Source organism: Callospermophilus lateralis, chromosome 7, assembly GCF_048772815.1.
Source record: "Callospermophilus lateralis isolate mCalLat2 chromosome 7, mCalLat2.hap1, whole genome shotgun sequence".
NCBI lineage: Eukaryota > Metazoa > Chordata > Mammalia > Rodentia > Sciuridae > Callospermophilus > Callospermophilus lateralis.
This window is the reverse complement of record NC_135311.1, coordinates 33,472,123-33,500,035: the sequence shown is the minus strand read 5'-3', so window position 1 is coordinate 33,500,035 and position 27,913 is coordinate 33,472,123. Positions and strand designations below refer to the sequence as shown.

Here is a 27,913-nt window from a genome sequence, read left to right as displayed (position 1 = left end):
TGCTTTCTTTTAGTGCCTGCTGGAATGTTGCATATTTTTTTGTAGCCATCATTGCCAGAATTCCTATCTTTATCCCAGTGCCAGTGAAGACAAAGATAAAACCAAACAATAGCTTCTGTGATAGGTATTATAACAAACTGTATAAACTGATGCATCAATGAATAATGTAACTCAACAAGTGATGCTCAATCAAAAAGTCAATTTGCTTTGGGAGAAAATGGACATATTAATAGATTCCTCTTCTTTAAACTGCTTGCAGAACTTGCCTGGACTATGTATCACTTGTATGCATTGTGAACTATCTGTTGGTGCAGCAAATTGTGGTAGTGCTAGGGTATCTTTGCTGATGGTGTCATCGATGGTATAATTTTTCCAAAAGGAGCCATCAATTGGCTTGGTGTTGTGGCATTTCTGTATTCCCATCCCTTCTGCTTGTGATGGTCGTTCAGGTAAAATTGGGGGCCAACAGAGGTGAGGCAAAGAAACTCAGCCCCCACTGGTTCAAAGGCCAAATTGGGGGACAACAGAGGTGAGGCAAAGAACCTCACTGGTGCAAAGGCCTATCCACAAGTATGGCTATATGCTGGGCTGGTAGTCAATAACTGGTAAGATCCAATTGCAATGGTACCAACTTAAGACAGGAGGCTGACGCCTTGAGGTCAGCACATCTGATGACAGGTAAGGACCATATGTAGTATTGGACAACCTAAGACAGGCACAGTCCCTAATCCACATGCTTGTGTTTAATTAAACAGAAGGGGGGAGATGTTGAGAGTCACAGCCAAGTCAGAATGGTGGCCCCTGGCATTTTGCCAGAAGTAATGGTTGAGAGGTGAGCCATTAAGATAATGATAACTAAGTAAAGCTGTGTATAATTGCTGTGACTGGATGATGCTGGATTGAAACAGGCTGTGTATTCAATTGCATATAGACTCCTGCTGCCTCTGGCACCGGCTACTTTAAAATTTTCATGGGGATTTCTGGGGAGTTCATGTTGGTTAGTGAAGTTCCAGTGGAGGGAGTTCCAGTTGGTGTGTGGTGTCCCTGGAAGGGCCGCATGGGTAGCGTTTGGGGGAGTTCAGAAATAAAGTTTTTTCCTGCTTGAGTGGTTTGTGATTCATGCCCAGCCAAATTCAGCACTCATTGACCTGAATAATGCAGAAAAGCATGTAGAAAAATGAGAAAATTTTGGATTCAAAGAAAGAAGTGTTAAAATACTACCTCCTGTTCCTGTGAATGGAGGAATATTGTTAAATTTGAGGTAGTAAGGGAAGAAGGGAGGGGGGGGAGAAAGAAAAAGAGACAGACAGAGACAAGAAGACATTGAAAGAGAGAGATTAAGAGATAGACAGATATAAGGGGGAAGACAGAAAATAGAAACAAACAGATAAAGAAGAGAGAAAGAGGAGAGAAAAGAGATGGGGACAGACAGAATATAGAAAGAAAGAAAAAAAGGAAGAAATATATATATATATATATATATATATATATATATATATATATATATATATATATAGAGAGAGAGAGAGAGAGAGAGAGAGAGAGAGAGAGAGAGAAGGGGTATGCAGAGAGAAAAAAAGGAGAGAAAGAGAGATTTTGCAGAACAAGAACAACTCTGGGATCATATGAAGGGAACTCAGGGGTTCATGGTGCTATTTCAACTTTGATGGGTGACATTTTTCAAAATAAAAAATAGAAACAGAACAATGTACCAATATGCTAGTAGGGACATACATATGAAGACCCAGCTAGAGTAATGGTTGCTGAATTTAGTAGATAAAACTAGGAGGCCCAGCCAGATTTGAATTTCCAGGGAATATCCAACACCTTTTTGGTGGACCTTTGTCCTAAACACTTCAATTAATTCCTTCACTGTCCTCAAGACAGGAAGACTTGCAGGGGACAAGTGGCCAGCCCAGGAGAGGCCCCATCTGGCAGCTCAGAAGCAGCTCAGGGAGGCTATACAGAGGGCCAGTGAGTTCACCTTCTGGGCCTTTTCCTGTGGAAAGAGAAGTGTGGCTTCTCATAACGGTACCCACAGTGCAAGGAACTTGGCCTAGAGGAGGGTGGGCCTGTAAGAGGCAGGTTCCGAACCCACGTAGAGTGTTGCTGCCTGCTCCTTCATGGCCAGCCAGGGGCTTGGCCTGAATCTCACCCTGATGTTACTGTAGTTGTAGGGGATCCCACCCTGGCTGGGATCTGGGGTTCTCCAATGGCTGGGGCAATGGGAAAAGGGGTCTACAAGAAAAAAGGATGGTGGCTGAGTCTCGAGCAAGTAGGGGTGGAGTTGGGAAGCCTTCCTGGTTGTCACTGCGCTCCTGCCCCCGTCTCCACCCCTGCTGAAGTCCCTTGGGACATTGGATGAGCACCACGTGGGTGCCGAGCTCTAGGGGTGCCCCTGCGTGTCCCCAGGCCTACAACCGCCCTTGTTCGCCTGTGTCCTGCACAGGGTCCCGTGTGATGTCTCTCCCCATTGCCGCCAGTGTTCCCATGAACCATGCGACGCTTATGGTGCCAATCTGCCCGCAGACAGAGTGATGGCTCAATAACAGAAAGGAGCCTGGATGGATTGCAAATACCTTTCATCCCAGCATTTTGGAGGCTGAGGTGGGAGGACTGAAAGTTGGAGGCCAGCCTCAGCAACTTAGAGAGGCCCTGAGCAACTCAGTGAGACCCTGGCTCTAAATAAAATATAAAAAGGGCTGGGGATGGGGGTCAGTGGGTAAAGGACCCTGGGTTCAGTACCTTGTGCCAAAAGAAAAGCCCTTCCTTTCCTGGGTTCTCACTCCCACAGGGGCCCCTGGGAGCCGGCAGGAAGATGGGATTGATGGGCCACCAAATCCGTTAGCTGGGAGGCACCCAAAAGCCTGGCCCCAGCTGTGACCACCTCAACCTCTCCCAGGGACCAGCCCACCCCCCCTTCGCCTAAACATCACAACCATTTTTCAGGCTCAAGCTGAAATGGCGCAAAAATTGGGGGTGCTGTTATGGCCGCTAGATGGCGTGTCAGCTCAATAAGATGTGACAAATCCCCTGCTCCCGCCTGGGCTTTGTCCTGACCCTAATGGATGAAGATAATGGCCGACTTGGGCGATGGGTCACGCATCAAAACTTTCTCTAGGAGATGAATTTGGTCATCAGGCCCTTCAGCCACCCCACCTGCCCACCCAGGGCCACCTCTGCCCAGAGCCAATGGGCCACACCTCAGGAGCAGGAATGAGAAGACCTCTCTGGTCACAAGAGCATCTCTGTCCCAACCCTCAGCTGGGGCCTGCTGTCACTGCTGCCTCTGGCCTGTTCATGGGAAAGCTTGGGGCCTGGGTCAGAGGAGGGGCCTGGGTGAAACCTGCCCTTAGAAGTCAAATCTGAAGATGTGCAGCGACTTCTAAATACCCAGGACTCAAGTGAGGCCAGTTCCACACACCAAAGGAGGTGCTGTGGCTCAGGGTGCTCTGGACTCTCATGGCCAGTCAGCTTCCATCTTTTTTGGGGGGTATCAGGAATTGAACCCAGAGTCACTTAACCTCTCAGCTGTATTCTCAGCCCTATTTTATATTCTATTTAGAGACAGTGTCTTGCTGAGTTGCTTAGGGCCTGGCTAAATTGTTGAGGCTGGCCTCCAATTGCGATCCTCCTGCCTCAGCCTCCAGAGCTTCTGGGATGACAGGCCGGCCCCACTGCACATGACTTCTTGGAATTTTTTACAACCATGTGAGGCCCTGGGTTCAATAGCCAATGCCACAAGGGGGGAACTTAGAATTTTAGAACAGTTTTAGATTTGCAGAGCAGTGTGACGGTGGCAGTGTATTCCTGTGTGTCATCCATCATCATTTGTAGTTGACACCCAGTCACCACATGCACCACCATCTTCCATTTTACCTGATGCCCCTTTTTCTGTTCTAAAATCCCAGCCAGGGGCCTTGGTATCCCATCTCAAGAGGCTTCTCTGGGCTGTGACCTTTTCTTCAATGGCCCTTGTTCTTGATGACCTCAAAAGTTTGGGGGGGACATATAAGCTGCTCTGCTCATGTCCCTCAGCTGAGCTCATGGCCTGACTGGGACCCTAGGTGTGGGGAGTCCACCTTACCCTTGTGTCTGCAGATGTGCTCGCTGTGGATGCGTCCAGTTGGCGTTGAGTTCCAACTCCTGGCTGGGTTGAGGGGACGCTTCAGACCATCATGGTTCTTCCTCTCCTGTCCATCTGTGGAGGGCGGTGTCCTGGGCTCGGTGGCTGCACATTTACCTCAGTGACTTGGAACCCGCAGGTGGCAGAGCCCAGCCCCCTGTGACCAAGTTCCTCTGACATCAGCATGACTCGGGAATGTCACTGTGCACTGGGTGACAACGCAGGACAACTCTCTATGGTTGCTCAGGCTGGTCCATCTGGGTCGTTGAGAGCCTTCTGTTGGCTCCTGGTCCCTTCAGCATATCCCCATCACTGATCATCTCAGGGTTAGAGGGCTACTGCGTGAGTGGGAGGGGCAGCCCCTGAAACCTGATCATTCCAGAAGGTTCCTCCCCAATAGGCCGAGCACAGTGTGCATGAGCACATGGAGGCTTTCCCCACACGGGGAACTGAATAAATAGTACCTGGTGTCCCCCTCTGTCCCTGCACTCTGGCCCCCAAGACCTCAGATGCCAAGGTGTGGGGACATGGGACCAAGTGGATGAGGAAATGGTGGGCAGAGGTGGAGGTAAATCTCGGGATTCACACTGGCCCTGCTGGCCCCTGTGTCACAGTGAGCTTGTCCCAGGGCCTGACCTGAGAGAAATACCAACAGCACACAGTGGGGGACACAGAGGCACCCTTCCTGGGGACAGGGCCCAGAACTCACACCTTTGGCCTCAAGCCAGGCCATGTTGGAAGAAATATATATAACAATAGTAGATAATTAAGATATGGCCAGCTGTGTATGGTGGCCCACACCTGACATCCCAGTGGCTTGGGAGGCTGAGGCAGGAAAATCGCTGGTTGGAGGCCAGTCTCTGCAACCCAGCAAGGCCCTGAGCAAATCAGTGAGACCCTGTCTCTGAATAAAAATGCCCTTGGCTTTAATCCCAGTTATTCCTTGCCCCTAAAAAAAAGTTTAAAAGAGGGAGAGGGAGGGAGATGGAAGGGGATGGGTTGTGTCATCCAAATGACATTTAAGATTTTATTTAAAAACACCTCTGGGGAGGGAGGATTCAACTAAAGCAATCCCAAAAATTATAATTAAAAACAATGCTCTTCAGATAGAACAGACAACATTGCAGACCTCACAGGTGAGGGGCAAGCCAGTCCTAGGCCATGCACGCTTCCCCTCAGGGGGACGCAGTATCCTGTGGACTGCCACATGGGTCCCTTCATGGACTTGTCCTGCTGGTCAACCAGGATCTTAGCCAAGGATTTGGTGTCGTACAAAAGGTAGTTGATCTCCTCCATGTTCTCCTGCTCGATGCTGTTCTTCCCATTATCTTGGCCAGCAGGTTGGCTGAGGTCAGCAGCTGCACCAAAGACCTGCAGTGGACAGTTGGGCCATCAGTCAAGCCGGGCTCAGAGGAAGTACCCCACAGGTCCAAGGGCAGCAGGACTCTGACAGCTGGGCCCCCTCCAGGCTCTGGCTGGTTGTTGTGGAGCCAGCAAAGGACAGAGCTTCCATGACTGGAAACATCACAGTCATAGCCCCATCAGAGAGGCCACCAGCGTGACATAAGTGCTGGTCCTCACATCTTAACCCTAGTCTAGAAATTCCCCAAGCCTTGTACAGTGGCTTCTCAAGGGCTCTTGAGGCTGAGGCAGGAGGATAGCAAGTTGGAGGCCAGCCTCAGAAACTTTGTGAGTTCCCGAGCAACTCATCAAGACCTTGCCTCTAAATAAAATGCAAAAGAGGGCTGAGCATGGGGCTCAGTGGTAGTGTGCCTGCCTAGCACTTGTGAGGCCCTGGATTTGCTCCTCAGCCCCATGTCACAATAAATCAACAAAATCAAGGTCCCGGTATGTCTCCAGCTCAGAGAGGTCAAAAGTCAGTGAAGCCACTACTCAGCCAAGGTGGCTTCAGCTGTAGGCTCAGCTGGACCACAGGTACATGTGGTGGGTAAGGAAATGGGTCACAGGCCTTGCAGACTGTTGGGGACACCCTCCCTGGTCTGAGAGCCCACTGTCCTCATGCATCTGGATAGGAACCAGGAGCCAGGGGAGGGTCTGGGCAGGTGAGGCCCCCACGGAGCCCAGGCTCTGGCTCTGTACATCTCCTGTCCCAGAGGATGGTGTCAGAATTAGTGACCTCCTGCAGAGGGAGTGTTAACTTCAGGACAAGAGGGACCCCTATCGTCAATCTAACTTTCACAAGCCACCTCAGCCTCTCAGCAGTCTAGGCCACAGTGTCCCAGGACTTGTCACACCTGGAAACCCAGAGACAGCCTAAGCCCTGGGCAGCCTCCACATGGGCCCAAGAGGCCACCACCTTACCTCAGAGTGATCTCAGTGCCAGTCACCCCCAGGTGGTTGAGCGCCTCCTCACTGATGTGGATCCCCTCCATCTGGGCTCAGATCTTAATTATCCTTCAGAGGAGAAAAAAAGATAATCAACAGTGACCGGACCCAAGGCACAGTGACACACGCTTGTAATCTCAGCATTAGGAGGGTGAGACAGGAGGATTGCAGGGTGGAGGCCAGCCTCTGCAACTTAGCGAGACCCTGAGCAACTCAGTGAGACACTGTCTCTAAATAAAATAGAAAAATGTCTGGGGATGGGGCTCAGGAGTTAAGTGACCCTGGGTTCAATCCCTGTACCAAAAAAAAAAAGTGACAGGGCCCAAATATCCCCTTTATACAGTGCTTTAAAATGACTCTGTGTAGCATCTCATGCTGGTGGACTGGGGGGCAGGAGGTTGGCTATACTCTCCAGGGGACACGGGCCACCAGCACAGCCAGTGTCTGGCTCACTGACTAAAGAGTACCTGGTGTGCCCCTCTGTCCCTGCACCCTGGACCCCAATTCTCCAGCCTCCTTCCACAGCCTGGGACCTAGAGGAGCCATTTTTATTTGCCAGGTGAACGTGATAGTCCAATAAATCAGAAAGTGTCCCCAGTACCTGGAAGCCTGCATGGCATCAGCAGGGCCATGCCATCTGTCATGGTGACACCTGTCACTCGTCCTGTGGGGACTAGGTGATAAAGGCCGGGTAATAAGGTGGCATGTTGTGTGACCAAGGTCACTGGGGCTTTGAGCCTCATATACAACAGGGATTTGTCACTCTGGCAGCTCCATTAACAAGCTCTCAAGTAGTCCTAGCTTCAATTACAGCCATCAAAACATGACAGGGGTGGAGGTGCAGGGACCAGGGACACCCAGTCCTCCCTGCAGCCTTCACGAGAGGTGCTGGGACAGCCATCTCCAAACCCGCCCACCGGCTGTCCAGAGGGACAGAGCTAGGGATGCAGGGAGGACAAGCATGCTGGGGCCTGCACACAGAAGAGGACCTGCGAGACCAGCAAGGTGGGGTCCAGGTGACCAGGTAAGCATGCACCCCAGGAAGCGACCCTCTAAGCAGGCCACCACTGCTACAAGGGGCCCCAGCAAAGCCTTTCAGCAGGGCTAAGAGAACAGGCGTGTCATTCCAGCATTTGAGAGGCCGGGGCAGGAGGATCCTGAGTTCAAAGCCAGTCTCAGCAAAAGTGAGGCCCTGAGTAGCTCAGTGAGACCCTGTCTCTGAATCAAAGTCAGAACAGGGCTGGGGACAGGCTCCGAGTCAAAGGTCCTGGTTCAGTCCCTGGTTGTTGTCAGGTCCCTGTTTTTTATTCTTTCCCTCAAACTTAATCAAAGGGGGTTACAAGTGAGAACAGGCAAGACCCAGGAGAACGGAGGTTCTGGGACACTAGACAATGTCCCTGTAATCAACCCACCCTGCAGATGAGAGGACAGAGGCTCTGGGTAAAAGGAACTGCCCAGGGTGGTGAGGGGCTGGCAGTGAAGGTGGGAGGGGACAGTGGCAGGGGCACACCTGCTTCATCTCCTGCTATGAGTAGAGCAGGGTGTGGATGATCATCCCGCAGTCCAGCAGGTCCAGGGAGATCCCGTGGGGAGAGGGGATGTCCTCGGTGACTCTGTGAAGGCCAAGAGGAGTCCTATCACCTATGCTTGTCTGAGACAAGACACTGGACACTGGGAACTGGGAAGGGGGCACTGACAGCCACAGAGAGGGAAGGGGTGACCCAAGGAAAGCAGAGCCAGGGACAGGTAATACACTGACACTCAAGTGGCCCCAGAGAACCCCTATTTGGTTGATTTTGTTTGTTGCTGGGAGGCTCCACCACAGAGCCCCAGATACAGCCCTTTTTAACTTTTGTTTATAGACAGGATCTCACTGGGTTGCTTAGGGCCTTGATGAGGCTGGCCTCCAACTCATGATCCTCTTGCCTCAGTCTCCTCAGCCTCCTGAACCTCTGGAATTACAGGTGTATGCCACTGCTCTTGGCTGGACAATGATGTATTAAATATGAGGCCAAAAACACACACACAAAAAGCAGATAAACTACAATTCTTTGTTTTTTGTATATGTATGTGGTGCTGGCGCTGGAACCCAGGGCCTCAGGTATGCTGGGCAAGCACTCTACCACTGAGCCACATACACCTCCAGCACAATCAACTGGAATTTTAAATCAAAATTCAAAACTCATTTATGTCAAAGACCCTGTTCAAACACTGAAAAGACTACTCAAAGAATGAAACATACTCACACATCAAACACATGGAATGGTCTAGTATCCACAATATATAAAGAGCTCTTACAATTCAATAATAAAAAGATAACATGAATAAAATGGGGCCAAACATTCAAAGAGATATTTCTTCAAAGATATACAAATAGCCAGTAATACACAAAAAATCCAGTCTCGCTGGTCCTTGGCAAATGCAAATCAAGTGAGAGGCCACCACACACCCACCAGGACATCTAAGGTGGACAGTAACATATGTCAAGTGACACATGAAAAAACCAAGACCCTCAGACATTCCTGGTAGGAGTGTGGCAATAAAGCCATTCTTCTGGCAGTTCCTTGGAAGGTCAGAGGTGCCATGTGACACAGCAGCTCCACCCTTCCACACAGACACAAAGGAAAGAAACTGCAGTCCCCACACATCTGCGACAGCATCACTCCAACAGCCAAACCACCCGACATCAAGTGCACAGACCCATGAGCTGGTAAAAGCCCCATGCAGTGGGTGCTCCTCAGCCATGGGGGATTCAAGGGCCTGGAGGACAGGGGTGAAGCCTGTCAGTGACACCCCACCCACAGCCACAGAAGGCTAAGGGACAGAAAGCAGCCTCCCACTGCCTGAGATCAGGGTGATGGATGGGACACAGCAGCAGAGGGACTGTGAACAGCTAACGGGGATTTGGATTGCGGCGTTCTAAAACCGACTGTGGTGGCAGTTTTGGGATTTTGTAGACACACTAAGTGCTACTGGGGTTTTCCAGGGTGTAGGAGCTGCATCTCCAGAGGCTGTTTCAAAGCCCCACCTGGGACCGGGCCACAGCTTCCAACTGGGACCAGGCCACACCACTGCCTACGGCCTGACGCCTATGGCCTGGAACTGGCCTAGCACGGGAGGTGCTGGGCTCCCTGCTTAGCCCCACACAGAAGGAAATGAAGAGGCCAAGGCTGCCATCCAAACTCACCACCTAAGACTTTTTAAAAAGACTGGATGATGCAGAGGCCCACCCCTGTCATCTCAGCAGCTTGGGAGGCTGGGGCAGGAGGATCGTAGCTGGAGGCCAGCCTCAGCAAAAGCAAGGTGCTAAATAAGCAGCTCAGTGAGACTCTGTCTCTAAATACATTGAGTGGAGGGTGAGCCTTGAAGCCAGGTGCTGCTGGGGCGGACAATTGCTGGCTTTGTACTGGGCAGGTCCCCGAGTCAGGACAGTCCCACGGGCTCTCAGCACATCCCACTGCCCCTAAGGGCCCACGTGGAAAGCCAGAAGAAGAAGCCCCCAGCCAACACTGTCCCTTCTCCCCCTGTCCCTCATGAGCCCCAGGGTCAGACGTGGGTCTGCAGGGCAGGAAGCTGGAAGGTCCCCTTGGGAGCAGCCTGTGGGCAGCAGGTCAGGAGTCGCTCACAGTGTGCCCATGTCCCAGATACTCCTCAGCCCCCACCCCAACCCTATTTTGCCCAGAGCCCCGGCTCCTGGCCCAGTCCAGCCTTGGTCACAGCACAGCCTGCCTCTGGACTGCGCACTCCCTGGACACCAGGGCACAGCCCCTGCTCCTGGTGTCAGGGGGCAGCAGTCACGTCCCTCAGTGCTGCTCAACCATGACCCAGGGACTAGGTACCAGAGTCCTGTTCTGGAGACCACGTGGCTCCATCCCCACAGGCGGATTCTCAGGTCAGAGCCACCTTCCCATGGAGCTTTCTCTGTGGCTCAGAGCAGCACCCTCTGAAGACACCTGCTGGCCAGGCCAGGGACCCTGGGGGGCTGTGAGCAGGGCTCCCCAGCAGAGGGTGCCATGTATCCATGTGGAGCCCTTGACCAGTCAGGCGGGACCCAGATAGGGGACCCAGCGAGGGGACCCAGTGAGGGAACCCAGTGAGGGGGACCCAGTGAGGGGGTCCAGTAAGGGGACCCAGTGAAGGACTCCTACAGTATCAGGTGGTGGCTGAAGTGCCCCCGGCCCCCAATGCCACCCAGTGTGCCCTGAGCTCCCCCAGCAGCTGGCCAGGCTGACACCAGCTGCCCCAAAGGCTGCGGGAGGCACTTTCACCCTGATCTTGTTCAGTCTAGTCAGGGGACTTGAGGGAACCACACAATGCTGCCCATGAGCCTGGGTCATTGTCTCAGATCCCAAGGGCAAGGGAGCAGCCAGTGGCAGGGACCTGTGGGTGGCCTGGTGCTGTGATCCCCTAGCTCCTGAGATAGGGCTTCTCATCGAGAACCACTGAATTTCTCACTGTCTGTCACTCAGCAGCCAGTCTGGGCAAATGGGGGGGTCACTTCTGACTGCAGCCATACTGAGACACTTGAACCACAAGGTTCTTTTCTAATTCCTACCCTAGAATGCATTCTCAGGGAGTCGTCCCCATGGCCCTCGGCTGCTGGGGTGGAAGAGGCCCTCCTGCCAACTGCGCTGATGAGGCCCAGGCCCAGCTCCTGTTGAACCAGGAAGACAGAAAACCCCAAGGGCACAACCTGCCCACTGAGGTGCTGGGCCTGAGGGGAGGCTGGGAGGCCTCCAGCATAGGGGCCCTGGGAGGAGTGTCCCTGAGCTGTGGTGCAGATAGCAGGGCCACTGTGCTAAAGATCTGTCCAAGCCATTCTGCACCAGACCCCTTCTCCCCACGGCCTGAAGCAGCTATACTCAAAGGCAGGCTGAGGCCAGGCAGGGGCCAGAGGCCCCACTGTGTCTCCCAGAAGATCTTACTGTCCTTACTGGTTTTGTTACTGGAGAGACCTGCATTCTCCTCAGTGTTTAGAGCAGCTCAACTCACAGTAGCCAAGCTACAGAACCAGCCTAGGTTCTTCTCAGCAGATGGACGAATAAAGAAACTGTGGTCCCTATACACAGTGGAATATTACTCAGCCATAAAGTAGAATAAAATGATGGTATTTGAAGGTCAATGGAAGGAGCTGGAGAGGATCGTGCTGAGTAAGTAAGCCAAATCCAAAAACCAAAGTCTAAGTGTCCTCTCTGACATGCAGATGCTGACTCACAATAGGGGAGAAGAGAATAGAATTTCATTGGATGAGACAAAGGGAAGGGAGGGGAGGGACTGGAAGAGACAAGGGGATGAATGGACGCCACTTTCCCATGTTCACTTAGGAACACAACCAGGGACACCCCACAGCAGGGTCAGCCAAGGAATAAAAATCACACCCCGTGTAAGTGACATGTGGGATGCACGCTGTTGTCATAGGGAGCTAAGAAGAACAAATTCAGAGACAAACCTGTGTTCCCACCTATGACAAGGGACAAGGTGCAATGTCATTCAGTGTCCTCATTAAAGATGAAGTAGGCTCTGCTGGCCTCCGGGAGCCAGTGTGAGGGAGCTGACACTCAGGTCACCAGAGCGGCCCCACCTGCTCAGGCCTTTGCTCCCCACAGGAATGTCAAGCCTCAGAGGCCCACAGAGACCCTGCCAATCAGGGATAGGGCAGCTACGGCCTTCAGTCCCCCTGATGTCTCCTCCCAGGAGCAACATGCAGTCCCTTCATTCCATCTTGACTTGTGACATCATGGGTGGGGACAGACCCGGGGAGCAGGGACAGCTGGCAGCACCTATCTGATAACACAGATGCCTCGGTTGGAGGCAAAAATCACGATGGGGGTGATGGAAGATTCCAGAGCTCGGTGCAGGGAGGTGAAGCCCTCGATGTCCAGCATGTGCACCTCATTCACAAACAGCACGCTGAGGACCAGCTCGGACACTCCCTGGTTGACGTACTTGTTCACCACCTTGTTCATCTCACCTCAGACAGGGTCCAAGCCAAATGTCACCTGCTCTATCCTCCCCACCTCAATTCCCTGTAGACCCAACCCTGCAGCCTGGTTCTCCTACTGGCTCTTGGACCCCAGGCTGGATACTGGACCCATTCCAGGTTTGGTGTCATCATTTGAAAACAAGAATCATGCCAGGTGTGGTGGCACATGCATATAACCCCAGCAGCCTGGGAAGTTGAGGCAGGAGGACCACAAACTGAAGGCCAGCCTCAGCAACTTAGCAAGGCCCTGAGCAACTGAGTTGTGACCCTGTCTCTGAATAAAATACAGAATAGGGCTGGGGATGGGGCTCAGGGGTAAAGGGCCACTGAGTTGAATCCCTGTACCCTCATGTAAAAAAAAAAGAAAACAGGCATCATCACCCCCAAATGCCACAAAAAGCCTTCCATGGTGCTGTGTGGGGTGCAGTGTCCAGGAGCTGCCCCATCTATCCCAAACCCTGATGCCAAGATACTCCACTTGGGAGCCCCAAGGAGATGTGTTTTCATATGCAGATTCTCCTCTGCTGCACTCAGTCAAGGAGCCCTTTTGGGGCCCTGTGTGACAATGCTCAGGTTAATTAACTTTCCATCAAGTACAGATAGATTTCTCTCCCCAGGAAACCTGAGCAAGAAGGGTCAGAGCAGGCCCAGCCTTGGACCCAGAAACATCAGCCCTTACAGAACAGCAGACCCACCTCAGGTCTCAGCCCTCACCTTCCAAATCAGTGCCCCCTGTTATCAGGATGGAGCTGTTCCCAAAGAACCAGGATCTGAGGCTCACCCAGAGCCATGATGCAGGGCTGTCAAAACCGAGTTCAGAGACAGATCTGCTCTTGGCAACTCACAGAGGAGCTTAGGCTGCTGGGAAGCCTCAAGGCAACAGTGGATTCATGTTGAACTTACATTTTCAGGGAGTAAAGTGGTAATGGGCTCGAGAAGGACATAAAATTGGAGAAGAGCCAGGCACGATGGCACATGCCTGTCATCCCAGCATCCGGGGAGGCTGAGGCAGGAGGATCACAAGTTTGAGGCCAGCCTCAGCAACCTAGCAAGGGCCTTAGCAACTCAGCCAGGCCCTGTCTCTAAATAAAAAATAAAAGTGCTGGGATGGTGCTCAGTGATCGAGGGCCCCCAAGTTCAATCACTAGCATCAAAAGAAAAAAAACAAAAGTCCACAAAGGAGCAAGGGAGACCCACAGTCTGGTGTCAAAGTTGGTACCTTTCTGGGACCTCAAAGGAAGCAGATGCTGGCCTCAGCAGAGCCAGGGCACACAGTGTGGCAATGGTTTCTAAAGGAAGTAAAGACTCAGAGCCACACAGTGGGGGTGCGCTTAGAGCCAGGAGCATGTCAGAGGCAGGGCCTCAACTCGGCTCCAGGCTCAGGCTTTGCCACACATCCTCCCTGTGATCTCTGTCTTCTTTGGCTTCATCAACTGGCCCATTATGGACATGACGTCTTGTCCCCCCTGTAGGAGAGAGGACTTTCTAAGGCAGCTACCAAAGCCCATCTTCCTGCCTCCTTCGGGTCCCTGATGTCACTCAACTTGGAAGCCTGAGGTGGACAGGCCCAGCACAGCTCTCCGGGAAGGATGAAGGGCTCCTGAACTCAGAGGGATCCCCTCAAGGTTTCCCCTGACCTGCAAGAATCAAGCAGAGTCCTGTGTGGTGGCACATGTCTTTAAGAAACTTCAATCCCAAGAGTCTCTGGCCTCTCCCAGGCAAAGCTCCAAGGGTCAAAAAGAAAAACCAGATTCCCAGCAGAAAGCCTGTTCCTGGTTGGGAGGAGGAGGCCCCATCAGAATGAAGAGCAAACCTGACTCTCTGTCCAGCGGGGCCCAGAGCAGCGCCAGCTGGGATGAAGACTCGGGGCTCGGGCTCTGCAAAGGACAGAGCCTGTGTGAGGCTGCCTGAAGCCCTGTGAAGGCTTCTGCCAGGAACCCCCAGCCCGGGGCGGACAGCAGCCCCCAGCAGGCTGGCAGGCGGCCAGGGGCAGACAATGCCCAGAGATCAGCGGTGATGGCATCTGGACATTGGGACAAAGGGGCCGAAGCTCATGTTGTGCTCATTGCTGAGCCTCCCAGAGGGCCTCCAGAAGGACAGCATGGCCCTGACCACTGGTGCCCATGGCTTTGGGCATGCGCTGGACCAGCAGGGCCTGCCCCTGATGCCTGGCGTGGGCCACATCCAGGTCATGCAAAGTCCTGTCCTAAATGACCTCCTTCTTCTTGTGCATGTTGCCCTTGGGCAGGGCATGTCCTCCTCGGCCTCCAGGCTGAACTCTGTGGCCTAGGAGTCTCACCTGCGCTGCCTCTGCCAGCAGACCATGGGGCACTGGGACCACACAGAGCTCAGTGACAGAAAGGTCCCTGTTGCCCACAGAGGGCCCCCAACAGTGCTCTCCACCTGAGCCCCGTGGCCTGGTGCCACGCTGGGCTCACAGACCTGCCCAGGCAACACTTGAGAATTTCTGGAAGATTCTCTCCCCTTTCTTTTCACTCCTGATAAAGGAGCATTCAGGGGACTCACTGGAGCTGGTTGCCCGGGTTCTTCTAGGTGGTGATTTATGGGTGACACGAGACCTTAGGCTCATCCATGAACCAGGGAGGTGCAGCCACCATGGGACACAGCAGCAGATAGAGGAGGAGCCACCTGGTGCTGTCCCCAGACTCAGAACTCAGGGAGGGACACCAGGGAGATAAGGAAAGATGGAACATGCCACCTGGTGCAGTGGGAAGGGACGAAGGCTGTCTGGTCCCTGTCCCCCACAGGGTTTGGGTCTTGAACACTCTGCCTGCTGAAGTCATAAGGAGAGGAAGACAGAAAAAAGCCAATTTGACTTAGGTAAAGGGACAGCTGCTGACCTTCCCCCACCCATCCCCGCTGATCAAAGTGATGTCCTGGTCACCCAGGTCTCCCTCTGGCAGACCCTCAGGCGTGGCGCTGTCTCCAGGGAGCATACCTTCACAGCCCCGCTGTTGGCCTCCATGTAGATGACATCCCTAGCCTCCACTCAACTTTTTCTAAAACTTTCAAAAATGCTGGGGTTCAGCAAAAACCAAACCAAACCAGACAAAGGGGGACTCAGACCACCATGATGCACGTTCCAGTTCCTTCTGACCCCAAGGGAAGGCAGCTTTACGTAAGAGACCTGGGGGGCCAGGCACAGTGGTGCACACCTGTCATCCCAGGGACTCGGGAGGCTGAGGCAGGAGGATCACCAAGTTGGAGGCCAGCCTCAGCAACTTAGTAAGGGGAGACTCTCTCAAAACAATACAAAGCAAAATAAAAAGGGCAGGCTTCTGGCTCCCTGCTTAAGCACCATGGGTTCAGTTCACAGGACTAAACACGAGAGAGAGAGAGAGAGAGAGAGAAAGAGAGAGAGAGAGAGAGAGAGAGAGAGAGAAGAGAGAGAGAGAGAGAGACAGACAGACACACACCTGAGGTAGCCAGCGACGCTAGAAGTGGGTGGATATGAGGGTATGTGGCAGGACACAAGAGCCTGGACTGGGGGCTTAGCACATTAGGAGATGAACCTGAGGGTGACTGTGTCTGCCTGCAGGGGACAAGAGAAGGTCACCACTACTCCTCTTTGCCTTGACTTAAGGGGATGCAAAGTTTTAGGAGCATTCTCACAGGGACCCGGCTGCCCTTAGAGGGGATATGTGTTCATGGCCACACCCCATGGCAACCCCAGGAGCACCACTACACCTCCATTCCTTGCGTTAGGGACACAACAGCTTCCTGCTTAGCCACCTAAGGCTGCATTTGACGTGGCCCGTGATTCCGGCTCTCTGGGCCTTGTTCTCCTCCTCTATGTGATAGCACCCAGAAGCACCCAGAGAGGAGTCCAGCTCAGAAGGGGAAACAAAAGTTGGAATCCCCTCAAACTGTCTGGGTTAGGAGGCTGAGGAAGGAGGATCACCAAGGTGGAGGCCAGTCTAGACTATATAGCTAGGCCCTGGGGCTGGGGCACAGCTCAGTGGCAGAGCGCTAGTTCACTATGGCCAGAGGCCTGGGTTTGAGACCCAGGACCACAAAAAAGAAAATCCTAGCAGCTCTGGCCTCCGTGGCTGTGCACACACATCTCAGGGTGACAGTGCTCTAAGGGGCCTTGCTCTTCCCCAGGGGTGTGCACTGGGCAAGTACAGCAGCCTCTGCAGGACTGGGCTTGCAGACAGGTCCTGAGGCTGAGCTTCCAGAGAAGCTGCTACAGACAGCCACCATGTGGAAACACACCTGAGCTCTGTCCCAGACAGAGTCCAGAGTCAAAGGGGGTTGGCGGTGGGCACGACACAGCCTAACACCCACTGCAGGGCTCCCTCGGCAGGAGGGGGTCCCCAAAAGACCAATCCAGAAACAAAGTGGGTATGCATTGGCCAAAGGCCAGGGGGAGGGAGAGCAGGTGGCCATTCATGGGAATGAGGTTCCTTGGAAGGTCATGACAATGTTCTAGAATTAAGATGGTGAGTGTAAACTATGTCATGCACGAAAATCCTATGGGCCACACACACTTAAAATTGGTGGATCATGTTCACAACTCCACCCCAACAGTTCTGCCAGGAGCTCGCCAGGGCCCAGACACTCTGGCCTCCTTGGGGCACTGTGCAGAGGAACAGGGCTGGGGAGTCCCTTGGCCAAGATTCGTAAGTCTCCTTCAAACTCAGACACTTCACTACTCCACACAACGCACCTGATGTCCTTCTATCCCAATATCTCATCCATGTTGGAAGACTGCCCAGAAGGACTTGTGTTTTGGGGGGGCTGGGGGTACCAGGGATTGGACTCAGGAGCCCTTGATTACCAAGCCCCATCCCTAGCCCTATTTGGCATTTCATTTAGAGTACAGATCTCACTGAGTTGTTTAGGGCCTTGCTTTGGCTGAGGCTGGCTTTGAACTCATGATCCTCCTGCCTCAGCCTCCCGAGCTGCTGGGATCAGAGGTGGGTACCACCTTTGATTTGGAAGACAATTTTTCTCTTCTCCATTAGGCTTTTTTCTTTGAAAAGCTGGTCAAAGTAGACTCATGGATGGCTCAAGTTTCCACTTTGTTCCTGTGTTCTCTCTCCAACGTGAAAGAGGACAATTTTTCTCTTTTCCTCTCAGGCACTTTTATACGGTTGATTTTCCAGATGAACTGGCTCAAGGTGTTATTCCTGAGAAAGGGCCACCTTCTCAGAACCTCATTAATCCAGGGTGGACAGGATGTGATGATAGATTAAAGAGAGAGAGAGAGGTTTGTGGAGCCAAGCTCCTGAGATGAATGTTAGACCAGGACTCAAGAAAAGACCACTGACTCCAATTAAAATCAAATTAAAGAAAGCTTATTATTTCAACCGGCCGGGCTGCCTCTCTCTCTCAAAACCGTGGGAATAAGACAGTGACCCCAGCTTTCCGGCAGCCCAGCTTTATAGCCCAGAAAGTTACACAAAGGGGGGTTACAGATAACAGAACTCTGACAAGCATCACACTAATGGTAGTTTACATTTTTTTTTTGCTGGCCCCAACATCAGAATTTATGAGGACCATTAGAGCCTCAGAGAGGGTCGTTGTCTGGCCAGGGATGGCCAATATTTATGAGGTGTCACTAAGTTTCAGAGAGGGCTGCTATCTGGTCAGAGAGCCAGGCATGGGTGAGTTCAAGGCATGGGCAGGCATTCCAAGCAGGTTCAGAATTTGCAGTAATTTATAGTAAAGCCGAAATTATCTTTTCATTGCTTTGTGGCAAGATGGCTCCCAATTTTAAGAAAAGATCAGGTTGAGTCTATCAATAAAGGCCCTGTTGGGAAACAGAAAAATAGCCCTTGGGAGAAGTGATATTTTCATGATCTCCATAAAGCAGTGACCAAGAAACTACCTCAGAGAATCAAAGAACAATCAAATTATGAAAGGGGGAAAGATGGAGAGATTCTATGGTGGATGGAGAGTGGTTTAGAGATGAAAAACTGAGCCCCAGAGAGCTCACAGAACTCACAGGGGTCACCAAGCACCAGAGGACTTGCAGTCACCCTGCCCCTCAACCAGCAGTGGACGCAGGATGACAGTGGAGCCTCATCCTGAGCCTGAGGCCTTGATCTGGAAAACAGGGAAAATTAGATTCAAGGTGCCTGTGCACATGGGCACACAGCTGTGAGGAGCCACACGTAAAACACCTCCCCAAGCCAGCAGCACGGGACCTATCTTTGTAGCAGGGAACAGGTACAGAACTAGTGTGAATCAATCATAACAACAGTGGATGAGTATAAACATTAAGAAAAAGAAACAAAATTATGTCCACTTTGACTTTTTGGGGAGGTGAGGGGGCAGTATTGGGAATTGAACTAAGGGGTGACTTACATCTGAGCCCCATCCTGAGCCACATTTTTTATCTTATTTAGAGACAGGCTCTTCCTGAGCTGCTCAGGGCCTTGACTAAGATGATGAGGCTGGCCTCCACCTTGTGATCCTTCCTGCCTCAGCCTCCTGAGTGGCTGGGATGGCAGGCATGCTCCACTGTGCCTGGCTGGCCAATGGTCATCATGTGGGTGACGAGATGGCAGAAGCAATTTCTTGACTTACCCACACAACTCCCAGGAGCAATGAGAAAAGAAAGAGCTACCTCATGAAGGGACCTATGTCCAAGCCCTCTATGAGGTGTCCCTTTACACTACACAGTGTTATCCCTAGTATCCCATATGGCATCAGCAGTGCAGAGGCCAAGGAAAGAGGGACACAGATGTCACACAATCTGCCCGGTGCCACAATGCTGAGGACAGGGCTCAGGAAGGACTCCTCTTGAGCTGCTTGGTGCTCTTGGCTGACTTGAGCCCTATGATCACGTGGCTGATGGTCTTGCCATAGCCGCCCACGGGGTTCTCGGTCTCACATGGTGTCAGCTCGGTCACCTCCCCCTCGTAGACCTCCTTGGCCTCCTTTATCCGCAGCCCTGGGAGGGTCGACCTATGGGGACACAGTGAGAAGTGGGACCATCCTTCTCTCCACTTCCATCTCCTCCCCACCAACAACCTTCTTGCCTCAAACTGCCACAGCACAAGCACTGTGTTCTTGCCTTATTACTTTCTGATATAACTATTGTCCCAGGAGATGAACCTCTACCCATTCCTAGCCTAGACACCTTAGTCAAAGACACAGGCGGGCAATACAGGCCTTACCACTCCTTGCCAGCCTTGGAATAACAGCTGCTCTGGGCACAGGTACCGCTGGCTTAGGCACGGCTATATACTCTTACCGTCGCCTATCTCAACAACTTATAGATGATGTACAAACTCTATCAGGAACCATTAAATATTTACAGGACCAAATAGACTCCCTGGCAGAAGTGGTCCTTCAGAACAGACGAGGCTTAGATTTTCTGACAACTATCCAGGGAGGTATTTGCTTGGCCTTAGGGGAACAATGCTGCTTTTATGCCAATAAATCAGGCATAGTATGGACTAAAATTAAGCAGCTTCAAGAAGATTTAGAAAAGAGACAAAGGGAACTATTTGAAAATCCCCTCTGGACTGGGCTTAATGGATTTCTACCATACCTTATTCCACTATTAGGCCCTTTGTTGGGTTTACTTTTAATGGTGTCCATAGGACCCTGCAATATAAACAGGCTGGTACAATTTATTAAATAACAGATTAATATTTTGACCTCTTAGCCCATACAGGTTCACTATCATCGTTTGGAGATGGAAGACGGTGCTGCCAACATTTAAAAGAATGTTCTACCCTTCTCTCAGGCTTATTTCTTAAGTTTACATCCCCACAGATCTCTTTCTTATATAAACGTATAAGTATCAGCTCTGACCAACCATCTTCTGCCCTTGCCATAAGGGTTCCCTCCTCCATGGGCCCCTCCGCTTGGGGGCGCACCGATGGAGTGAAGACTTTAGGCCATATTAGCAGAGGGTGCAGGAAGGACTGCAGGAGGATGGATCCACGGATCCCAAAACCCAAGACCTCTGAGTGACACGCTCTGGTGATGGCGGTTGGCATGCTCCCCCCCCCTCAAAGCCATTTCCTCCAAAAACATGCCAAGGCCACCACGAAATCTTCTAGTGAAGACGCTCGCTCAGATCAGGAAATATTCTAAGGCCTCCTAGAGGAACAGAGCCTCTATCACCCCCTAAAAACATGGCCGGTAAGGTATGGTCAAATATTTTATATAAGAAAGTGGGAGATGTCAGGGGCTAGAAGGAAATTCCCTTCAAAGTTTAGCCTGACAGCCCCCCTGCGAAACATCCTGCAGCTATCTATCTCCCTGAGACATCCTGAAGCCATCTGTCTTCCTGAAACATCCTGCATTATCTCACCTTGTGAAGACTTCCAGCAACTGCCGATAAGAGAGCTTCCCCATCCTCAGCCCATAAATACCCCTGTGTGAACAATAAAAGTTTGCAGCTTGATCAGAACTACTGTCTTGCTGTCTCCTTTCATGTCTCTTGTCCCTTCATTCCTCCCCATCTAGGTTCGCTGCCCACGTTGATGTGTCCTGCCGGTCGGGACAGTAAAACCCAGGTGTGGTTGTACACACCTATAATCCCAGAAGCTCAGGAGGCTGAGGCAGGAAGATTGAGAGCTGGAGGCCAGTCTTGGCAACTTGGTGAGACCCTGTCTCTAAATGAAATATAAAAAGGGCTGGGGATGGGGCTGAGGGTTTAAGTGCCTCTGAGTTCAATCCCCGGTACTAAAAAATAAAAATAAAAAGCCTAAGTTCAAGGTGACACAAAGCTTAGCTTCTGGGCAGAAGTTCAGCATTAAAACTCTTCAGTTCAGCAATAGTGTCACACAGGGGCTGGGGATGGCTCAGAGGCCATAGTCCCAAAAGAGAGAGAGAGACAGAGACAGAGAGAGAGAGAGAGAGAGACATGAAGAGAGAGAGAGAGAGAGAGAAAGAGAAAGAGCCCCATAGTTGAGTGCTTACAGGGACCTGCTGGGGAAGATAAAGAGGCAGAGCTAGTCCCCAAGAGAGGCACCACAGGAAGACAGAGTACCAGCCACCAGGAAATCAGATGGCTGTGGGGGGTGAAACAGGGTCCCATGACATCTCCCCACTTCCAAATGCTTCACCCTCCCACTGCATTTTCTTTCTTTCAGGATTAAACCAAAAGCTCCCCAAGTAGACTTCTTAGTCTTTTTATTTATTTATTTATTTGTTTGTTTATTTATTTATTTATTTGTTTATTTATTTATTATTTATTATTTATTTGGGACCAAGGATGAAACCCAGGGGTTCTCGACCACTGAGCCCCATCCCCAGCCCTTTTTATATTTTATTCAGAGACAGAGTCTTGCTGAGTTACTCAGAGCCTCACTAAATTGCTGAGACTGGCCTCCAACTTGTGATTCTCCTACCTCAGCCTCCCAAGCTGCTGGGATGGCTGGTTACTCTTGCCTGTCTTGTCAACAACACCAAAAGAACATGAGCATTTTTAAGATGAAAGGATTCAAATAACTGGAGAAGCAACAGCCATCTGTCACTCCGATGGCCTTGTGGAAGTACTTCATCAGCAACTCTGTCTTCTTCATCTTCATGGAGTAAACTTTGCTCCCCACCATGGGGCAGAAAGGCACCTTACTCCCCAGCTACTGAGCAATCACCAGGGCCGGGGCTGCCTACAGAGGCAAGAAAGGAAAGGTTTTCATTTTATAGTTTTGAAAACATAATTCAAAGACATCTATAAAAAAAATAATTGAAGAGATTGAACATGGTGTCCCACACTTGTGATCCCTGAGTCTCAGGAGGCGGGAGCAGGAGGATGTCAAGGTGGAGACCAGCCTCAGCCACTTAGCAAGGCTCTGAGCAACTCAATGAGACCCTGTCTCTAAATAAAATATAAAAGGTTTGGGGATAGTACTCAGGGGGTAAGCACCCCTGGGTTCAATCCCTGGGAACAAAATAAATAAATAAATAAATAAATAAATAAATAAATAAATAAATAAATAAATAACACTAACAAATCAGGAAGGATTTATTACATGACTTCATTTTATGTTAAAAGGCTAGCAAATAGTGGATGACACATGAGGCCAAATCTGGAAGCAGTGCGTTGGTTTGCACAAGGTCCCCCTGACCGTGCCCTATGGTCAACTATAAATTGATGCTCAGTAACCTAATTTTGATTGGCAGATACTAAAGAGAACCAGATGGAACAGACATCTGGTCAAATAACAAGTTATGGAAAGCAAATGCTCTCAAGTTGGCCTAGGACTGGGAAATGACATGGCCTCTCAGTGCCATTTTATTCTTCCTCATCTCTGAAATGAGAATGAGGTCAGACCCCAGGTGTGTGGGCCATGCAGAGCCTCCTGAGTTGCTGATGCCCTAACTAAGTTGCTGAGGCTGGCCTCCAACTTTTGATCCTCTTGCCTCAGCCTCCCAAGCTGCTGGGACAAGGCCAACTGGAGCTACTGCTTCAAATATGGTGCAGGGAAGGTTCCCCTTAGATTTTCTTTTCAATGCCCTCGTGGTGACACCTCTGAGCAGCCGACCTGGGGGACGATAAGCGAACACTGTTGGGCAAAATCTACTAGCCCATGGGGAAGAGGCTGGTTCTAGTTTTGATATTCTCTCTGTTTTCCAGTGTGGTCTTGAGCACACAGTAGTGCTAATGCTGCATGGCTTCACCTGGCAAATTAAAATACTGTTTAGATTACAAGGAACCAACTCGCTGCCCACAGGATGGTTTTGTTGGGACTACGTAGTCTTAGATGTGCCTTTAAACTTGGCTTTTTTTTAGGGGGATTGAACCCAGGGACACTCAACCCCTGAGCCCCATCCCCAGTCCTATAGGGTATTTTATTTAGAGACAGGGTCTCCCTGAGTTGCTGAGGGCCTCGCTTTTTCTGAGGCTGGCCTCAAACTTGTTATTCTCCTGCCTCAGCCTCCCGAGCCAGTCACTGGGCTTAAAGGCATGTGCCACTTTGCCCAGCTCTTGACATTTTTTGAACCCTAGGAACTTTTGTGTAGAAATCTAGCTATTTGGTTTCTTTTGAGAAATCTGATCTGGAGCCAGTGGCCCTCTTTTAGTGACAGGGCACCACATCCTTGGGCTTGAACCAGTCACGTTGCTTACATTGCTGCCTGAATGCTTAGGCACCTGAGTTTGGAAGCCCAAAGCATGTATTCTAATAGCAAAGGGAAAATGTCTAGGACAGAAGACAGAGGGATGCAATTCCAACACCAGGAGGCCCAGGGGAGGCCACAGGCGGCTCTGCCCACCTGTTTTATTTTAATGTTTCTGGGAATGGAACCCAGAGCCTTGTATGTGCCAGGCAGCTGCTCCACCACTGAGACCCATGCCCAGCATTTTTTTATTTAGAGATATGGTCAAACTAAGCTGCTGAGGCTGGCCTCCACCTTGAGATCCTCCTGCCTCAGCCTCTTGATTTGCTGGGTTTAAAGGTGTGAGCCACAATGCCTGGTTTTTATGTCCACCTTCTACCCAGAATGTCTCTTCCTTGTTCTTTCAGAGTACCCAACTTTTCATTCTCAGTTTCCAGTGTCAAAGACAGTGACCACGTCCCACTGAACAGCATCCCTGCCTCCCTCCACCTAATTCTGAAGGGGTGACCATTACCCTTCCATTCAAATAGGACCAATACTTGGTTAAGAATGGCTCCATTTCTTTCCAGCTTTCTCCAATTAAAAGCTCATGGAAGGGGCTGGGCTGGGGCTGGGGCTGGGGCTGGGGCTCAGTGTTGGAGCACTCACCTAGAATGTGCAAGGACCTGGGTTTCATCCTCAGCACCACATAATAATAAATAAATAAAACAAAGGTATTGTGTCCAACTACAACTAAAAAAAATGATATTTCAAAAAAAAATTATTGAAGAAAAGCACATATACCTACCCTTTCCTATGGAGCTCTATAGATCTCACTGATCTTCCCATAGCCTGTCATCTTGAAAGTCTAACTTGTATTTTTTTTTAATATTTTAATATTATCAGGCCTCCCAGCTGATCGATCAATACCCTCCAAGATGCATCCCAGAGCTTTATGTTGTTTATTTTTGAACAGGGTAACATTATTATATTTATTTTTATTTTTTTTTCTTTGGAACAAGTTTAATTTTGTTCCAGCCCTAAATTAGGGGAAGAACATAAATCTTAAAAAATGCTCAAAAATCAAGCCATTATAAAGTTAAGCACTCCTCCTCTTAGCAATAAATATTGAACTGTTATAGGTGACTGAACAGATATAACTGATTTAGGTGTAGATGGATACAACACAATGCCTTTATCTTTATGTGGTTCTGAAGATCAAACCCGGGTCCCGCCCATGCTAGGCGAGACCTCTACCACTGAGCCACAATCCCAGCCCACTAACTTGTATTTTATGGATTAAGAAAGTGAGAGCTGGCTGTGGGGGTGCATTCCTGTCATCCCAGCCGCTTGGGAGGCTGAGGTGGGAGGATGGCTATTTGGAGGCCAGCCTCCGCAACTTAGCAAGGCCCTAAGCAACTCAGGGAGTCCCTGTCTCTAAATAAATAATAAAAAGGGTTGGGGACGGGGCTCAGGGGTTAAGGATCTTTGAGTTAAATCTCTGTTAGTCCCCCCCCCCAAGAAAAAAAAAAGGATTTCTCAGTCTTTCCTCGGGTTTTGGGGGCAGCTTTGCAGTTCAGGTTGCTTGGCAGCATTTCTGGCCTCTAACACTAGAGTCCCCCCCACCACGTTTTGAAAACCACAAGAGACGACTCTCCAGATACTGGCAAATATCTTCTGGGGGGCAAAACCAGCCCAGATTGAAAATCAATGCAGAGCTAATCTCACCTAACTGGACTTCCAGAAAGAGCACACAGAGAACAGGAATAGCTCACAGCTCAGGGATTCAGAGCTGATGAGTGTCCACACCAATGACACCAAACAGTGGACTCAGAAAGCCCTGTGGACATCAAGAAAGGGAAATCAGGGAAGGGCACCCTATCGAAAAGTACCTCCAAAACATCCAGAAAGAAAGGTTCCAACCGAGAAAATGAGACTTCTAAAGAGCAACACTGGAAGACAAAAAGTACCAAATAACACTGAGAAAAACAGCACTGAAGGAAACAGCTATCATGCTGGTGCTGTGGCACATGTCTGTTATCCCAGGTGCTCGAGAGGCTAAGGCAGGAGTATCACAAGTTGGAGGCCAGCCTCAGCAAAAGTGAAGCCCTAAGCAACTAAGTGAGACTCTGTCTTTAAATAAAATGCATAAAGAACTGAGGATGGGGCTCAGGGTTCGAGAGCTCCTGGGTTCAATTCTTAGCAAGCCCCCCCCCCCAAAAAAAAAAAATGGAAGACGACTTGGACAAGCTAATGTTCCTGTAAGTGCACACTGTCTGGTGTTTCAGCCTCAAAAACCTTCCCCCAGACACAGGACTTCTCCATCCACCATCAGTAACCAAACAACACACCCTGACAACTCCATATGTACAACTTCAAAATTAGAATTCAAGCTTTTATTTCACAGCTGATTGTGTTTCTGCTTCTGAAAGGTCATGAGCCTGCCCCAGGCCTCCCAGCTGATCAATCAATACCCACCAAGATGCAGCTCAGACCTTTAAGGTGTTTATTTTTGAACAGGGTCACATTAAGTCACTTAGAGCCTGGTAAAACTGCTGAGGCTGACCTCCAACATGTGATCCTCCTGTCTCAGCCTCCAGAGTCACTGAGATGACAGGCAGGCAGAGGCCACCACACCTGGTAAGAGCCCACTTCTTTACATACAAGAGCACAGGCTCCAACTCTCCTGTGCCAAGAGGCCCTTCCAGAGAACAAGCCATGCCCAGACCAGGAGTTCTAGGAAGCCTGAGGATCTGATCAGTCCCCTTATATATCCCAACAAACTCCACCATGTGTCCTCTTTTGTCCCCTGGAAAGCCCAAATGTGAAGGGGAATTGTCAAACCCTCTGCCCAATTCCAGCATTTAAAATCAGTCAGCAGTTTGAAGCTCAGACTCAACTGAGCCATTTTGTGCCATCAGGAGACTTCCTGTTTCTCTGCCTGGAAAACACTAGAAGCCCCTTGAAGATCAAAAGTGCATTTCTGTTATTTGTCAATAATGCCTGTAGCCAAAATAGTGATGGGCAAAGTTTGCATTCGGAAAAAATACTGGCTGACTCATTTTTACCCCTCCAATAATGTGCCACAGAAGATCTTTTAATATTTTTTAATTGTGAATGTACATAATATCTTTGTTTTAATTTTTTAGATATTTATTTTTTAGTTGTAGTTGGACACAATAACTTTATTTCAGTTATTTATTTTTATGTGGTGCTGAGGATCGAACATAGGGTCACTCACATGTGAGGTGAGTACTCTACTACTGAGCCACAGCCACAGCCCATCACAAATTTTTACAAGGCCCTGGATCAACAGAAACAGATTTTCAGCTGGGTGCGGTGGTGCACACCTATAATCCTACCCCTCAGGTGGCTGAGGCAGGAGTATCACAAGTTGGAGGCCAGCCTCAGCAACTTAGCAAGGCCCTCAGCAACTTAAGCGATACCCTGGCTCTAAATAAAATACAAAATAGGGGTGTGACTCATTGGCTGAGTGCCCCCAAGTTCAATCACTGGTAGAAAGAAAGAAAGAAAGTAAGAAAGAAAGAAAGAAAGAAAGAAAGAAAGAAAGAAAGAAAGAAAGAAAGAAAGAAAAGAAAAGAAAAGAAAGAAAAGAAAAGAAAAGAAAAGAAAAGAAAAGAAAAGAAAAGAAAAGAAAAGAAAAGAAAAGAAAAGAAAAGAAAAGAAAAGAAAAAGAAAAGAAAAAGAAAAGAAAAGGAAAAGAGATGCATTTTCCAAGCAAAGGAGACTTGAAAGAGTTCAAGGACCATTCCAGTGACCAGACCCCTCTCAGGACTTTCCCCACTCTCTGGCCAGGATGATTTTCATTCTAGAAGTATGAGTTTGAGATCAGATTCCTTTCTTAAACAAACATGTGACCCACGTCGCTAAACAAAGACTAGTTAAGATGTAAATTCCATTTGGCTTCATGAGGATCCAAGTGAAGATCCTCCTCTTGGGCAGCAGAAATCAATGAGAACACAAGGACCTTTCCAGTTCCCAGAGGTCCCGCCCACAGCACGGCTCTTCCTGCCATCTTCTTGCTTTTGATGAACTCTACTATGACACCACATGCCTGCAGCACAGATGGGAGAAATGGTCACTATTACTGTGTTTCACTGGGGAAAAAAATGCAGTCCCTGGTCCAAATAATACACAGAGACTTGTCCAACCAACCCTGAGTGCCAGCACCCTCCAGGCACAGCTCTGGGTGCTGCGACAGTGGAGGCAAGAGAGAAAAGTCCACTCGGGCACAGTGGCCCACACCTGTGATCCCAGGGACTCAGGAGGCTGAGGCAGGAGGATGACAGTTCAAAACCAGCCTCAGTCAAAGTGAGGCCCTGAGCAACTCAGAGAGACCCTGTCTCTAAATAAAATGCAAAATAGGGCTGGGGAGGTGCTCAGGGGTCGAGGGCTTCCGAGTTCAATCC

General features: G+C 50.2%; 1 pseudogene; it reads right to left on the bottom strand.

Annotated features, from left to right (window-relative positions):
* Nucleotides 1-2,414: 2,414 nt before the first annotated feature.
* LOC143641949 (ruvB-like 1) lies at nt 2,415-27,555 on the bottom strand (annotated as a pseudogene).
* Nucleotides 27,556-27,913: the final 358 nt, after the last annotated feature.